The following is a 12,354-nucleotide window of genomic DNA, read 5'->3' on the forward strand; positions in this document are numbered from 1 at the left end:
TATCTTTTTAGTAATCACTTTACTTTCAGTCAATGTGTCTTTGGAGAGGTCAACCAAGATGTCAGAATAGAAGTCACTAATTGTCCCTCTCACAAGGACAAAAATTTAATGACTATCTACAGAATGGTTTCATTCATCATAAGAACCAAAAGCCAGGTGAGCACTCACAGTACCTGGTTTAAACTTCATATCACTGAAAGTGTAACCAAACAAGTTTAAAAAAAAAAAAAAAAATCAGTGTTGAAATAGCTGGCACCCCAACCCCACTTCCCAGCAGTAATGGCATGGTGTGGAAAGCATTTCAGAGTACTAGGAGAGGGAAAGTGCATATTATCAGAGAAAATTACCTTCACAAAAAAATAAGACAGGAAGAAAAAAAGGAAGATAACACCACAAAACAAGCAGACAACAAATATCAAAATGGTAGGAATAAGTCCTTACTTATCAATAATAACATTGAATGTAAATGGACTAAACCCTCTAATTAAAAAACATAGACTGGCTGAAGGGATAAAAAAGCAAGATCCATTAATCTGTTGCCTACAAGAAACAGTGGACTTAATCTGCACTGTAGACCAAATGGATCTAAAACACATTTATAGAACATTTCATTCCAAAGCTGCAGAAGACTCATTCTTTTCCTCAGCACATGTATTATTCTCAAGGATAGATCATATGTTGGATCACAAAACAAGTCTTAAAACATTCAAAAAAAAACTTGAAATAATATCGAGCATCTTCTCTGAGCACAATGGAATAAAACTAGAAATTAATAACAAGAGGAATTTGGGGAACTATACAAATACATGAAAATTAAACAATCTGGTCCTGAATGATCAGTGGGTAAGGGAAGAAATTAAGAATGAAGCTCTCAAGGTTGGCGTTTGTTTGGTGGGGTCCCATGCGGATTCAACATGCGTATGGAGAAGTGTTATTTCTGTTCGGGGCCCATCTACCCTGGACACGGCATGATGTTCGTCCGCAACGATTGCAAGGTGTTCAGATTTTGCAAACCTAAATGTCATAAAAACTTTAAAAAGAAGCGCAATCCTCACAAAGTTAGGTGGACCAAGGCATTCCGGAAAGCAGCTGGTAAAGAGCTTACAGTGGATAATTCATTTGAATTTGAAAAACATAGAAATGAACCTATCAAATACCAGCGAGAGCTATGGAATAAAACTATTGATGCAATGAAGAGAGTTGAAGAGATCAAACAGAAATGCCAAGCTAAATTTATAATGAACAGATTGAAGAAAAATAAAGAGCTGCAGAAAGTTCAGGATATCAAAGAAGTCAAGCAAAACATCCATCTTATCCGAGCCCCTCTTGCAGGCAAAGGGAAGCAGTTGGAAGAGAAAATGGTACAGCAGTTACAAGAGGATGTGGACATGGAAGATGCTCCTTAAAAATCTCTAACCATTTCTTTTGTGTACATTTGAAAATACCCTTTGGATACTTGGAACTGCTAAATTATCTTATTTTTTACATAAGGTCACTTAAATGAAAAGTGATTAAAATACATCTTTCCTACATTGCCTTCTACATAACATCAGATATTATGGATGTTAGATTGCATCTCAGTGTTAAATCTTCACTGATAGATGTACTTAAGTAAATCATGAAAATTCTACTTATAACTATAGAAGTGAATTGTGGATGTAAAATGGTTATGCCATTTGGATAATGGCACTAGGCAGCATTTGTATAGTAACTAATGGCAAAAATTCATGGCTAGTGATGTATAAAATAAAATATTCTTTGCAGTAAAATATTACCTTTGTTAATGTTATAGAAGGGGGGGATACAAAAAGGAACTAACAATTTGTATGGCAGTATCAGATATTATTTTTGTTTTAGTATTTCCTGTTTTGGTTTATTTGTATCTTAGAAGAGCATAATGACATTGTTTGATGAAACCTAAATTATGCTGGACTGTTTTGACCTGGTTTAACCCTTCTGATAGGTAGCTGTGGATGTTGGGGATGAGAACTGAATAATCTTTGCCTGGAGTGACACTACACTCTAGAATTTCCACTTTGGAGAATACTCAGTTCTCACTTGTGATTGCTGGTAAAAAGAGCTTTATTTTTCTAGCCCAGCAATGATCTAGAAGCAGAGGAATCCCAGCGCCTTTTAAAAGTTATTATGTGGTTTTCTTTTAAAAAGCTCCTGATTTTGGAAGGTAGAATTTATGGGTACAACATATGTTCATTATTTGTACGTAAAATAAAACCATTTAAAAAGTAAAAAAAAAAAAAAAAAAGAAATTAAGAATGAAATGAAAAAAATTTCTTGAAACAAATGATAATGGAAACAGCATACCAAAACCTATGGAATACAGAAAAAGCAATACCAAGAGGAAACTTTATAGCTATAAGTGCCTACATAAGAAAAGGAGAAAAACTTCAAATAAACAACCATGAAATGCATCTTAAAGAACTAGAAAAGAACAAAGATCAGAGCAAAAATATGTAAAATTGAAAGGAAGAAAACAATACAAAAAGTCAGTGAAGCAAAAGTTAGTTTTCTGAAAAGTTAAACAAAATTGACAAGCCTTTAGCCAGTGTAAGAAAAAAAAAGGGGGAGATGATCCAAATTAATAACATCGGAGATGAAAAAAAGACACATTATAACTGATACCACAGAAATTTAAAGGATCATTAGCGGCTACTATGAGCAACTACATGTCAATACACTGGGAAATCGAGAAGAAATAGACAAATTCCTAGACACATGGTTCAACCTATCAAGATTAAATCATGAAGAAATCCAAAACCTGAACAGACCAATAAGAAGTAACAAGACCAAAGCCATAAAAAAGTCTCTAGTAAAGAAAAACTTGGGACATGATGACTTCACTTCTGAATTCTACTGATGATTTAAAGAAGGACTAATACCAATCCTACTCAAACTATTTCAAAAAATAGAGAAGAAGGGAATACTTCCAAACTCCTTCTACAATGCCAATATTACCCCGAAAGCAAAACCAAAGACACATCAAAAAATAAAACTACAGGGCAATATCTCTCATAAATATTGATGCCAAAATCCTCAACAAAATACTAGCAAATCAAATTCAACAGTACATTAAAAAGATCGTTATTATCACAAAGTGGGATTTATCCCTGGGATGCAAGGTTGGTTCAACATACAAAAATCAATCCATGTGATACATCATATCAACACAGTAAAGGATAAAAACCATATGATCATTTATATTGATGATGTAAAAGCATTTCATAGAGTTCAACAGCTCTTCATGATGAAAACACACAAAAAAAACTGGGTACAGAAGGAACATACCTCAACATAATAAAAACCATATATGACAAACCAACAGCTAGTATCATACTGATTGGTGAAAAACTGAAAGCCTTTTTTCTAAGATTGGGAACATGACAAGCATGTTCTAATACCACTTGTATTAGACCATTTTCATGCTGCTGATAAAGACATACCTGAGACTGAGCAATTTACAAAAGAAAGAGTTTTAATGGACTCACAGTTTCACATGGCTAGGGAGGCCTCACATTCATGGTGGAAGGCGAAATGCACATCTCACATGCTGGCAGACAAGAGAAGAGAACTTGTGCAGGGAAATTCTCCTTTATAAAACCATCAGATCTTATGAGCCTTATTGACTATCATGAGAATAGCATGGGAAAGACCACCCCTGTGATTCAATTATCTCCCACTGGGTCCCTCCCACAGCACATAGTAATTGTGGAGACTACAATTCAAGATGAGATTTGGGTAGAGACACAGCCAAACCATATCATTCTATCCCTGGCCCCTCCAAAATCATTTCAAAATCAATTTCAAAACCTCACATTTCAAAAGCAATTGTGCCTTTCCAACAGTCCCCCAAAGTCTTTTTTTTTTTTTTTTTTTTTTTTTGAGACGGAGTCTCGCTCTGTTCCCCAGGCTGGAGTGCAGTGGCCGGATCTCAGCTCACTGCAAGCTCCGCCTCCCGGGTTTACGCCATTCTCCTGCCTCAGCCTCCCCAGTAGCTGGGACTACAGGTGCCCGCCACCTCGCCCGGCTAGTTTTTTGTATTTTTTAGTAGAGACGGGGTTTCACCGTGTTAGCCAGGATGGTCTCGATCTCCTGACCTCGTGATCCGCCCGTCTTGGCCTCCCAAAGTGCTGGGATTACAGGCTTGAGCCACCGCGCCCGGCCCCCCAAAGTCTTAACTCATTTCTGCATTAACTCAAAAGTCCACAGTCCAAAGTCTCATCCAAGACAAGGTAAGTCACTTTGGCCTATGAACTCATGAAATCAAAAGCAAGTTAGTTACTTCCTAGATACAATGGGGTAGAGACATTGGGTAAATACAGCCACTCCAAATGGGATAAATTGGTCAAAACAAAGGGACTACAAGCCCCATGCAAGTCCAGATTTCAGCAGGGTAGTCAAATCTTAAAGCTACAACATGGCCTTCTTTGGCTCCATGTCTCACATGCAGATCACACTGATGCAAGTGGTGGGTTCCCATGGTCTTGGGCAGCTCTGCCCCTGTGGCTTTGCAGGGTACAGCCTTCCTGTTTGCTTTCATGGGCTGGAGTTGAGTGTCTGCAGCTTTCCCAGGCACAAGATGCAAGCTGTCAGTGGATCTATCATTCTGGGGTCTGGAGGACGGTGGCCCTCTTCTCCCAAATTCACTAGGCAGGGCTTCAGTGGGACTCTGTGTGGGGGTACTCACCCCACATTTCCCTTCTGCACTGCCCTAGCAGAGGTTCTCCATGAGTGCCCCACCTCTGCAGCAAACTTCTGCCTGGACACACAGGCATTTCCACACATCCTCTGAAATATAGGTGGAGGTTCCCAAACCTCAATTCTTGACTTCTATGCACTCACAGGCTCAACACCACATAGAGGCTGCCAAGGCTTGAGGCTTGCACCCTCTGAAGTCATAGCCCCTTTTAATCACAGCTTGAGTGGCTAGGAAACAGGGCACCAAGTCCCTAGACTGCACATAGCAGAAGAACCCTGGGCCCAGCCCACAAAACATTTTTTCCTCCTAGGACTCCAGGCCTGTGATGGGAGGAACTGCCACAAAGGTCTCTGACATGCCCTGGAGACATTTTCCCCATTGTCTTGGGGAGAATTAACATTGGTTCCTTGTTACTTATGCAAATTTATTAGCAGGATTGAATTTCTCCTCAAAAAATGGGATTTTCTTTTCCGTCACATTGTCAGGCTACAAATTTTCTGAACTTGTATGCTCTGTTTCCCTTTTAAAATGCCTTTAACAGTACCCAAGTCATATCTTCAATGCTTTGCTGCTTTGAAATTTCTTCTGCCAGATATCCTAAATCATTTCTCTCAAGTTCAACATTCCACAAATCTCTAGTGCAGGGGCAAAATGCCACCAGTCTCTTTGCTAAAACATAACAAGAGTCATCTTTGCTCCAGTTCCCAACAATTTCCTGAGACTAACCCAGCTTGAATTTTATTGTCCATATCATTATCAGTATTTTTGTCAAAGCCATTCAACAAGCCTCTAGGGAGTTCCAAACTTTCCTGCATTTTTCTATCTTTTTTGGAGCCCTCCAAACTGTTCCAACATCTGCCTATTACCTAGTTCCCAAGTTGCTTCCACATTTTGGGTATCCTTTAAGCAGCACCCCACTCTACCAGTATTGGTTTACTGTATTAGTCAATGCTGCTGATAAAGACATACCCGAGATTGGGCATTGACAAAAGAAGTATTCAAATTGGATAGGAAGAAATCAAATTATCTTTGTTTGCAGATGATATCACCTTACATTTTATAAAAAACTAAAGATTTCATACGTTATAAAAAAGTAAAGACTCCATGAAAAAAAAACTATTAGAACTGATAAACAAATACAATAAAGTTTCAGGACACAAAATCAGCACAAAAAAATTAGTAACATTTCTATATGCCAGCAGTAAACAATCTGAAAAAGAAATGAAAAGGTAGTCCCATTTACAGTAGCCACAAATAAAATTAAATATCTTGGAATTAACCAATGAAGTGGAAGTCTCTGTAATGAAAACTCCAAACACTGACGAAAGAAATTGAAAAGGACTCAAAAAAATGGAAAGATATTCCATGTTCACAAATTGGAAGAATAAATATTATTAAAATGTTCATACTACCCAGAGCAATCTACAGATTAAATGCAATCCCTATCAAAATACCAATGACATTCTTCACAGAAATAGAATAAAAAAATCCTAAAATTTACATGAAGCCTCAAAAGACCCAGAGCTATTTTAAGCAAAAATAACAAAACTGAAGGAATCACAATATCTGACTTTAAATTATACTACAGGGCTATAGTAACCAAAAGTTTATGGTACTGGCATAAAAACAGAAACGTAGGCCAGTGAAACACAATAGAGAACCCAAGAACAAATCTACACACCTACATTTACTCAAATGTGTACATTTGAGTAGTTATTCATTACTCAAATGAGTACACGTGAACTCATTTTTGACAAAAGTGCCAAGAACATACACTGTGAAAAAGTCTCTTCAATAAATGGTGTTTGGAAAACTGGATATCCATATGCAGAAGGAAGAGAAACTCCTATCTCTCACTATGTACATAAATCAAATAAAAATGGATTAAAGACTTAAATCAAAGAACTCAAACTATGAAACCACTACAAGAAAAAATGGGGGAACTCTCCTAGATATTGGTCTTGACAATAATTTATTGAGCAATACCCCCAAAACACAGGCAACCAAAACAAAAATGGACAAATGGAATTGCATCAAGTTAAAAAGCTTCTGCACAGCACAGGATATAATCAACAAAGAGGAGACAACCCAAAGAATGGAATAAAATATTTGCAATCTACCCATCTGACAAGGAATTAATAACCAGAATATATAAGGAGCTCAAACAACTCTACAGGAAAAAAAGCTAATAATCTAATCAAAAAAATGGGTAAGAGAGACATTCAAAGAATGTCTGAATTAGACATTTCTCTAAAAAAACATGCAAATGGGAAACAGGCATATGAAAATGTTCTCAACATCACTATTCATCAGCAAAATGCAAATCAAAACTACAATTAAATATATCACCCCTGTTAAAATGGCTTATTTTCAAAAGATAGCCAATAACAAATGCTGGTGAGGATGTGCAGCAAAGGGAACCCTTTTCCACTGTTGGTGGAAATGTACAGTAGTATAATCAATATTGTGAACACTTTGGTGGTTCCTCAAAAAACTAAAAATGGAGCTGCCATAAGACCCAGTAATTCCACTGCTGGGTGTATACCCACAAGTTGAAATATCAGTATATTGGAGAGATATCTGCAGTCCCCTGTTTGTCACAGCATTGTTCACAATAGTCAAAATTTGGAAGCAAGCTAAGTGTTCATCAACAGATGAATGGATAGAGAAAATGTGGTAAGTATACACAATGCAATATGAATCAGTCATAAAAAAGAAAGAGACCCTGTCATTTGCAACATGGATGGAACTGAAGATCATTATGTTAAGTGAAATAAGCCAGGCACAGAAAGACAAACATTTCATGTTCTCACTCATTCGTGACATCTGAAAATGAAAACAATTGAACTCATGGACATAAGGCATGGGATGGTTACCAGATTCTGGGAAGGATACTGGATGGAGGGATAGAGATAGGAGGGAGATTAATGGGTACAAAAAATTAGTTAGAAATAATGAAGAAGACCTACTATTTGATAGCACAAGAGGGTAACTACAGTCAATAATAATTTAATTGTACATTTTAAAAGAACTAAAAGAGTATAATCAGACTGTTTGTAACACAAAGGATAAATGTTTGAGGAGATTGATATTCCATTCTTTATGACACTATTATCATGCATTGCATGCCTGTATCAAAACATCTCAGGTACTACATAAATTTATACCCTTACTATGTACTCACAAAAATTAACAGTAAAAACTTACAAAATAAATAAATATGCATTTCCCTTAGAAAATATGTCTTTACAGGTGAGATGAGTTTCCTGTAGGCAGCATGTAATCAGGTCTTTTTTTTTTTTTCTTTTTTTTTTTTTTTTGAGACAGAGTCTCAGGCTGTCACCCAGGCTGGAGTGCAGTGGCACGATCTCGGCTCATTGCAACCTCTGTCTCCTGGGTTCAAGTGATTCTCCTGCCTCAGCTTCCTAAGTGGCTGGGACTACAGGTGCATGCCACCATGCCCAACTAATTTTTTTTATTTTTAGTAGAGATGGGGTTTCACCGTGTTAGTCAGGATGGGCTGCATCTCCTGACCTCACGATCCACCTGCCCCAGCCTCCCAAAGTGCTGGGATTACAGGCATGAGCCACTGCGCCTGGCCCTGGGCCGTACTTTTTATCCATTCAGATGGTCTATATCTTTTAAGTGGAAAGCTTAATTTGTTTACATTAAAGGTTGTTATTGATATGTGAGGGCTTATCCTTGTCATTCTACTAATTGACTTCTGCTTGTTTTGTATATCCTTGGTTCCTTCCTTTCTCTTTTCTTGTGTATCATTGTGGCTTGGTGATTTTCTGTGGTAGTAACATTTAAGTTTTTTCTTTCTTTTAATCTCTGTGTTTGCTTTACCATTGAGTTTTATACATTCATGTGTATTCAGGATAATGGATGTAGTCCTTTTGCTTCTAGCTGTAGGACTCTCTTATGCATTTCTTGTAGGTCTGGTCTAGTAGTAATGAATTTCCTCATCTTTTGCTTTGCTCGCATAGGAAAGATTATTTGTCCTTTTAGTAAAGAATAACTTTGCTGCATATATTATCCTTGGCCCACTGCTTTTTTTTTTTTTTTCTTTCTACACTTTGAATATATTATCCCTTTCAGGACTTTATATATATGACTAGATGTCTTTTTCTTGCTGCCTTACAATTTTCTCTTTGACTTTTTTTGACAGTTTGACTATGATGTGCTGTCGGCCTCCCAAAGTGTTGGGATTACAGGCGAGAGCCATCGTGCCCAGCCCTCACTGAGCTTCTTTAATATCATTATTTTGATTTATCTTTCCAGGACTTGAAAATTTTGCTTTTCACTGGAATCTGTTTCTGGAGAATTATTTTCTTTCTTTGGAGGTGTCATATTCCTTGATTTTTCATATTTCTTCTGTCTTTATGTTGATATACATCATTGGTATAATATAATTGATATTTGATGTAATAGTCACTTCTTCTAACTTTTTGCATTTGCTTTCACAGGGCATACTTTCCTGTAGGTGCATCTATGGTGTTGGTTCTGTAGAACATTTTAGCTTTGATTCTGGGTGCATGGAATAGTGTAATCTCAGTGTGATTTCTTTGGCTATAATCAGCATCACTGGTGTCTGTAATTTCCTCAGTGGCTTAGGGTGTGACTGTTAGTAGTGTCTGTGTGAGAGTTTTGCTAGGGATTGGGATGCCACGTAGCCCATTTTACAGTTCCCAGTGGCGGCAGTGGCAGGTTGAGCATGCCTATTTTTTTGGTCCCAGGGCAGCATACACTAGCACCGTTGTTAACCTGTCCAGGCAGATCAATTACTGGGCCTCTGGGAGGCTTTTCATATGCCAATAATGGCAGTGGTGGGCTGGGCAGGTGGGTGGGTACTTGGGCCTCTGGGCAGTGGACATGGTGTGGGCAATGGCAGGAGGAGTGCTGGGACAACCCTATTGATCTCAAATGGTCTGCATTGGTATTTTGGTGGCTATGATAAGCTAGATTGGCCAGTCCCCAGGCCTGCAGTTGGTGTTTTCAGGTGGGTGCAACTAGGGTGTCAGCAGTAGATTGTGCGGGCCCAATGTCAGGCCCCTGAGAGGTGTGCTTAGGTGCCAATGGTGGTGGACTGGGCTGGGTGATCCTCAGACCCCTGTACAATGTGCTCAGGCACTGCAAGCCGGGCGGGGTGTCTTGTCTGGGAAGACCTGTTCTAAAGTCCCCTGGTAATGCATGCAGGTACTGGCTGTGATAGGCAAAAGCAGGATGATCACTGGCAGAATGCTTGGGTAGGGGTAGCAGGAGTTACAATATACCCCTGCTACTAGAGAGGGTGGCATGGCTTTTAGTGGCAGCGGCCATAGACAAGTGGCTGGGATATCAGCCTCAGGTGGAGGTTAGAAGTGGGATATCCTGTTATTAGGGCCTTGTAAATGTGCTGCATTTCTGCTGGTGAGGGTAGGTCAGGCTTTGGCCTTGGTGGAGGCAGCCCTCCACCAAGGTAGTAGAGTTTGTGGTAGCTGGTCTGCTGCTAAGGTGAGAGGGGTCAATGCCAATGGTTCGAGCTTTGTCCCTGGCAACAGCAACGAACCGAGGTGGTGGCTGCAGGCAGGGGATGTTAAAGGGGCTCCAGAGATGCAAAGATGCAACAGCTTTTGAACCCTATGGCAGGATGCAGTTTGGAGGGGGCTAGGTTTTACATTTAAAGACAATGTAAAATATAAGGTGAAAATAGAAAAAAAAGAAATGACACATTTGTCCACATAGTAAATCTGAAAACAACCCTTACATATAAAGTATTAAAAGTAATAAAATAATTCTGTGAGTCCATCGAATGACATTAATATATAAAACTATTAGAAAATGTAACTCAAAAATTACAATATCAATAAAAATAAGGTGTCTAGAAATAAGTTTAACAAATGATGGGTAAGACAAATAAAAAATTGTAAAATTGTATTTAGATATAAATTCAAATTGTTGGTGAGAATGTATACAAGATAAATTCTCATATCTTAATTGCAACTATATGTGATAAAACCTTTTTGGAAACTGTTTATCCTAACTTAATAGAGTTGGAAAACATACAAGGAATGCTTACAGTTATAAGAAATTAAACAAGAGGCATATTCAGGAAGATTTATTTACAAAATTGTTTGCATGATAAGTAGGATTTCAAAATGGTCCTCAGGATTTTCACCCCTGTTGTACACACCCTATATAATGACCTCACCTGGAGTGTGAGGAGTACTGCTGAACATGATATCTCACTCCTATGATTCTATTATGTTTTATTGCTGGAAGAATTTTGCAGAGACAGTTAAGGTATTTAATTAGTTGACTTTGAGTTAATCAGAAGGAATATCACTTTTGGTGGGCCTGATGTAATCAGAGAGCCCTGAAAAGAGGTAGGAGAGATTGAAAATTAGAGGTGTTTCTTCTGCTGTACTTGAGTAAGCAAACATTTATGTTGTAGAATGGTTCCTATGGCAGAAAATAGTAAGTGGCCCCCAAAGTTGTGAAAGGTCCCAGTTGGCAAGCAGCAAGAAAAGTGGGGATCTCAGTCTTACAACTCTAAGGAAATTAATTCTACAAATGACTTAAATGGGTTTGAAAGAGGAGCTTGAGCCTCAGAGGAGACTGCAGCCCTGACCAATGCCATTATTTTGGACTTGTGAGACCCTAAGTAAATAAACTCAGCTGAGACATACAGTGTCCATACTCTTAACTCACAAAATTGCAAGATAACACATTTGTGGTATTTAAGTTTCTAAGTTTGTGATAATATGAGCAATGGAAAACTAACACATTTTATAATAGAAAAAAAAATCTTTGAAATAATTCAAATGTTTATGGGTGACACATGGATAATAAATTATTTCAATAAATGCATGCAATGGTATATTAAACCCAAACCATGCAAAAATTAAATAAACTATAGCTTTGTATGCCTAACTTGAATAAATCTAAAATCTGTTGAGAAAAAAAATGAAAATCATGAAAGTATACACACTATCATTCTGTTTATATAATTATTAAAACACAAAAACTTGAATAATTTATCATTTAAGGACATAAATAAATAAATAATTTTATAGAGGCAAAAGATATTTGAGAGGGTTATTAAAGCAGATTCCAAAGTGTTGTTATTAGTCTATTTTTTAACTCAGTGTTGAGTACATAAGTGTTTATTTTATTACATTATAAACTCTGCCTATATGTTATATACATTCTTTTATATGGAAGACATATTTTACGTATCGAAAAGTACCCAAATTCTAGAAAGTTAATCTCTTGTCTTCCCAGATTATACATTGAGTAATAAGTTCATCAAGTGGAAAAAATTATGTAAGTCTCTCCAAAGTCATTTAAATACAGCAAAAGCAGTAACAGCCATGGTAGTAGTCATCTCTTCACCCTAATTAGTGATGGCAGTTGAGATAGATTAGCAAAGTGAGCCAGGAGACTAGTGACCCAAGTGTCATCTTTCTTTCGTGTTGTATGCTTTGCATGTTCAATCTACTGTGTTGGGGAAGTGAAACTGAGAGAAAACCAAGGAGTTAATGACAATGAGAGAGAAAGATACAAAGGCAGAAAATTGGAAAAGAAAAAACATAAGTATGCTTCACATTTCTTGAATTAATTGGAAACTGAATCATAAAGTTGAGTTTAACTGGTAA

General features: G+C 37.5%; 1 pseudogene across 1 annotated transcript; it reads left to right on the forward strand.

Moving 5' to 3' along the window:
- The first annotated feature begins 873 nt into the window (after positions 1-873).
- LOC113225228 lies at positions 874-2,245 on the forward strand (annotated as a pseudogene). The gene has a single exon (XR_003309902.1). The product of XR_003309902.1 is annotated as a probable ribosome biogenesis protein RLP24 pseudogene (transcript).
- The last annotated feature ends 10,109 nt before the right edge of the window (positions 2,246-12,354 follow it).

Source organism: Piliocolobus tephrosceles, chromosome 3, assembly GCF_002776525.5.
Source record: "Piliocolobus tephrosceles isolate RC106 chromosome 3, ASM277652v3, whole genome shotgun sequence".
Taxonomy (NCBI): Eukaryota; Metazoa; Chordata; class Mammalia; order Primates; family Cercopithecidae; genus Piliocolobus; species Piliocolobus tephrosceles.